Source organism: Physeter macrocephalus, chromosome 16 (genome assembly GCF_002837175.3).
Source record: "Physeter macrocephalus isolate SW-GA chromosome 16, ASM283717v5, whole genome shotgun sequence".
In the NCBI taxonomy this organism is placed as follows: Eukaryota; Metazoa; Chordata; class Mammalia; order Artiodactyla; family Physeteridae; genus Physeter; species Physeter macrocephalus.
Window position 1 is genome coordinate 92,352,362 of NC_041229.1, and position 5,856 is coordinate 92,358,217.

Below are 5,856 nucleotides of genomic sequence, written 5' to 3' on the forward strand. Positions count from 1 at the left end.
AAAGAAGGAGGGGATATGGGGCTATATGTATATGTATAGCTGATTCACTTTGTTATATAGCAGATACTAACACAACAATGTCAAGCAATTATACTCCAATAAAGATGTTAAAAAAAACAAAACAAACCAACAAAAAAGCCTTCCACATCACTGGACTCTACTTCTCTTTTATCTTGCTTAGTAATGGAGAGCATTTGAAATAATCATCAGTCCTCCTATTTGCCACAGTCTCTAATATTAAGTGATATTTTTCTCCATTACTGGTCTTTCCTTGTGTTAGTAAAGAACTCATAAGAGTAACTGAAGGACATGACAGAACAAGCCATACGTAACCCCTTAGGATAGGTAATTTTTTCTAATTCTAATAGCAAACCCATTGGGAGTTCAATAATTATGCTTTTATAAAGTAAAAGAGTTTTAATAAGTATTAAAGATAGTAATCTGGCTTCCACATTCTGCCTTTGCCTTATTTCTCAATTGGCTCTGAAACAAGTTAGAGGAAGAAGAGATAATTATTTAATCATTCAAAGGCACTAATAATCTTCTCCTTCCTTCTATCTCCAATTATCCTCTCTACCTCATAGCCTTATGTTCTCTCACCCCACTCCCTCCAGCTCACCTCACTCCAATCCTATCCTCTTTTTATAATGACCTGAAGGTTTACCATTTCCTAGAGGTGCTGTGGGTGTGCAGATTCTGACATCCTGATGATTCTTTATCTAGGGTGTCTCAGGGGTCATAAGACCACTGCCACGTTCAGTGATTTGCTAAGAAGACTAAGAGGACTCAGCATATAGTCATACTCATGGCTGTGATTTATTACAGTAAAAAGATACAAAGCAAAATCGCAAAGGCAAAAGGCACACGGAGCCAAATAGAGAAGGAATGAAAGACAAGCTTCCAAGAGTCCTCTCCCAGTGGGTTCACACTGTACGTGCTTAATTCCTCTAGCAATGAATTTCGACAACACATGTGAAATGCCATCTACCAGGAAAGCTCACTAGAGCCTCAGTGCCTGGGGTTTTTATTGGGGGCTGACTACTTAGGCACCTTCTGCCTGGCATGTACCAAAATTCCAGACTCATAAAAAGAAAGCAGGTGTTCAGCACAAACCATATTGTTTGTTCACTTAGTTGCAATGAGCCACTCGCTATTCTGAGAATGGTAGGGATTCTCCCAAAATCCAAGTTTAGGCACCAGTGAAGAGTCAACTTCACAAACAAGCCTTTCTTAAGATAGCAGTCTCAGGTCTATGTTAATCTTCTCTGCATACAGGGTATCTGTGGTCCAGAGACACCCTTTAAAGGCACTTTATCATAATTATATAATGGGCACTTAATATCCTAGTACTGTGTGAGGCATACTAATAAAACAAAGAAACTGAGAGCATCGTTTCATTATCTATAAGGAAAAAGTTAATTACATAAGAAAAAGAATATAGAAGAAAACAATCATTTATATAACTGAATTTACCTTCATTACTCTCACAATCTATAATTATATTTAATTCATCAAATATTGAAAATCCCCATGAATTTAAATCACCATGCCTACATGCATCTTATTATATCCCAGAATACTCATAGTACACTGTCTTCAAATTTTCCTTTAAAGAGCTTCCATGATGAATTAATGAGTTCTCTGATAAAATGAGTTTGTTTGTGGTACACTCCCAGAAACTAAGGAGAAGTGTGATTTGGAGCATTAATACCAAACACTTAGTTATTATTATGTATCCTTTAGAAACATTATTTCTTTTCATCTCTCTAGAAACCCTATGATATGTATATTCTATTATCTTTCAACAACAAATAATTTGAGGCCCAGAGAAGTAATTTGATCAAGTTCATCTAGTAAGTAAAAAATCCCTGGTGGTCCAGTGGTTAAGACTCTGAGCTTCCAAGCTTCCACTGCAGGGGGCGTGGGTTCGGTTTCTGGTGGGGGGACTAAGATCCCACTCGCCGCGTGGCCGAAAAAAAAAAAAAAAAGTAATGAGCTGACCAAGGCCTGAGTCTAAAGTGAATAGTTAAATAATTCTGATTTTTGTTTTTTTAATCTAAAAATTGGGCAATAATGCCTATTTCCTGGGGGGCTTTCAGTAAAAATTGAAGAAGATTATATGTAAAATGCCTAATACGATGCTTTGGCACTTATCACACTATCAATAAATAATGGTAGCTGTCATTTGTCTATTCCATAGTCACTGATAACACCTACTACCTAAACCAGTTTCCTAATAAACAGCCACTAAGTGGCCTCTTTGGGATAATGAAAACAGTTTATAGGATACTGAAGCAGTAGGATTATCTTTAGGGTTAAAATTTGGCTTAAGAACCATGCTTCACCACCAAGTTGATAATTTGAGGAGAAAAGAAAAGGAAAAATAAGATTAAACAGTGATTTTAAAGAGGGCAGTAATTTTTTCCTTATTTTTCCCAAAGTCTAAACAAGTAATAATTTAAATAGGTCAGAGAGGAAAATGAGATATGAGAAAAAACTGCCCTGTGCCTCAAGTTAAGTCCCGAAGGAGACTATTCATAAGATGGAGATTGTCTCCAATACTACTGAACCTTTGTTAGAGGACTTGATTAGCAGAAGAGTCTAGATAAGAAACCAACTTCTTTTTTTATCTCTTTTGGATTTAAAATAACAAAAACATAGGAAACTATTTAAAGGATTCATGTTATTTCCAAGCTACGTGTTACAATCTGGCTCCCTACAAAAACAATCTCACATACATACGTCTTGGAAATTAGTTATACAACCATCTCTTGTACAAGTACACATATGCCGGACATAAAATCCCATATTTCTGTTAGGATTTAATACTGGCTCAGAAAATATTTTTGGAATCCACACATACAAAGAATAATTACATCCTAGATCCAGTCAGTATAGAGTTTACATAGTTTCTTATTTGCTTTCTGTACACAAGAATTTAAATGTGTAGGTTTGTATGTCTATGTCCTAATAAATGACATTTGATAATTATGGAGCTAAAAATAAGCAATTATTTCAAACGGCCACTTGATGAGTAACCTAAAGTAAACAATCAAGAAAAATAAAATAAGCAAGATAGCTCTTAAAAGTGCTAATTATTGTCATAGCAGCAATGATGCTTTCAACAAATCCATCATTACTCCAGTTAATGACTGGTGAGTAAGAGTACAGATGACTTTTTCTTTGGTCCAGAAAACTCAGGACATTAACCAAGGAACTGACCATTAATCCCAGGTAATGTAAAGGCCAGCTTTCACAGGATCATTGCTCAAGCAATCTTCTATTCAAACATAAGTGTAGTTCAGATTGTTAAATCTATAATAATTAAAAAATATTAGTGCATTTTTACAAAGAAGCCTGGCTTGGAGTCAGTTGATTTAATGTTGCCTTTTCTTAATACAGCATCTAATATCCCCAGTTGTATACTTGACATGTAACTTACAATGTTTGGATCATAGATTTTTAGCTATTTCTTGTAAACTACTAATACCTTATTCATCCACCATCTGAACTGACTGCAAATTATGTTAAAACAACAACAGATGTTTCATCAAAATCAAAAGGGATAATGAAAGAAATTATATACTTCTAATTTTTAGAAATACGACTAATAATAACCATGCAATAAACATTACATATTTAGAAGTGAACCCTGGAAATATAAATACTGTGCTAGTAGATACGAATATTTGCAATTAATACGATGACTGGAAACAAAATTTAATTAAAAGAATTAAATGTTGATATTCCAAAGAAAATGTTTTCATGGACAGGCTAAATGTCCAATAATAGGAACTTTTCTGCTACCTGTATTTAAAGAAATAGTATTTAGCCATTAAAAATGATACTGCAAGTATATGCAGAACCATTTAGTTAATTGGCTAATAAATTGATAATTTTCAACTGAATTGGCTTAGAAGATGTTTGCTATATATCATTAAGTAAGAATCTAGTGCAAGAAGAATGTGCATAATATGAATTATACAGGGAGACGAACAAACATATCAAGAGTACGTATGATATGAGAAAGAGGGAGGCAGGTAGGGAGTGGAAGGGAGGGACAGAGAGAGAAATGAACACCATCCGGAAAAATTAACCATGAAGGTGTGCACATCTCACAGTCTTCATTTCTGAGGTAAGGGAAGGAATTACATGTTCTGTTTTGTTGTTTTTTATTATTACTTATCTCTTTTAAATTTCTTTATACTGAAGATGCACTGCTGTTTTAAATTAGACAAACGAACATAATTTTAGCCTCAAAAAGATCTAGGCACTTGATAGTCATTAAACAATAACTAAGAAATATCACATCTCTGAGGACACAGAGCAAACTTAACCCAGTTGAACTTTTCTACCACTGACCATTGCAGCCACTCTGCCCTGGACACCTGCCACTTAGTGATAAACATTAGTCAACCACTAACACTGCAGCACAAGAAAGAATAGACCACGGGTGTCCAGCTGTCACTGAGGACCCTTTGTGTTGGCGAAAGTTGAGACGCACGCTGGTTAGCCTTCCAGATCAGGAGAACTATTGGCATTACTATATAGGCAGGAGGTGCAGCTTAGTCCTACTGATACATTTCATTTAAACAAAGAAACAAAGACCACTAAATGGAAGACAGTGCCTCTTAATAATGTCCCTCTGGCATTAATAATGAGAATCACTTTTATCATGGGCTCGCTACTAACACCAACAGTGAACAAGTTGCTTGTGGCTTACAGATTTAAACAATTGTCCTAATGACACCCAGCCAGTAAGGGGCAGACAGAATTTGAATTCAGGAATTTCTAATTCTAAAAGTCTTACTTTTCCCATCCTTTTGGAATAGAAAGAATTGGAATTCCTTAGGGCCATTCTTCAAGCTATATCTCCTTTATGGACAATGCACAAGTCTCACTGTTATTCTCAATAAATGAGAAAGTGTAACTTGGGTACTATTTGAGCAAAACTTGGGGAAAAAAACTAGATGGCCTACAATAAGAGTATAATAAACAGAGGCATTCATATAATGAGTTATTATATCATGTAGTCATTAAATATGATTTTAAGAGTTTGTAATAACAGATACATATTTGTTCCATTTTAATACTAATAGTTAACATTTCTTTTTTTTTGGTATGTGGGCCTCTCCCGTTGTGGGGCACAGGCTCCGGACGTGCAGGCTCAGCGGCCATGGCTCATGCACCCAGCCTCTCCGTGGCATGTGGGATCTTCCCAGACCGGGGCACGAACCCGTGTCCCCTGCATGGGCAGGTGGACTCTCAACCATTGCACCACTAGGGAAGCCCAACATTTCTTTCTGAAAACTAACCAGGTACTAAGCATGTCCTAAGCACTTTCCATGTATTACCTCTTTTAGGTCCCATAAATGTCCTATGAATTAGATCCATTCAGCCTTATTGTACAGATGAGCTTAGTAATGTACACTATTTCTCAGAGCTGGAAAACTGTTAGCCAGAATTTGAAATCAAGAAGTAATAAATGAGTGGGACAAAACATTGCCAACAAAGTATTATCAAAACTGCATTAAATACATAAAATAAAGTCTGGGATGAAATATGCAAATATAATTATAACAGAAGTCTCTGCATGGGAGGATTTTAAATATTTTCCCCATATTCAATTTTTTCAAATATTTTCACTTTTTCTACAATAAAAATATACTATTAGGTTGATGCATAAAAATATTCGCAATTTTTATACAGCAAAAATGTATGGATGTTGCCATTTTTGTATAGTTCAACCTAATTAACTTTATGATAAGAATCTTTCATTTATAAAAGAAGATGTGGTACATATATACAATGGAATATTACTCAGCCATAAAAAGGAACGAAATTGGGTCATTTGTA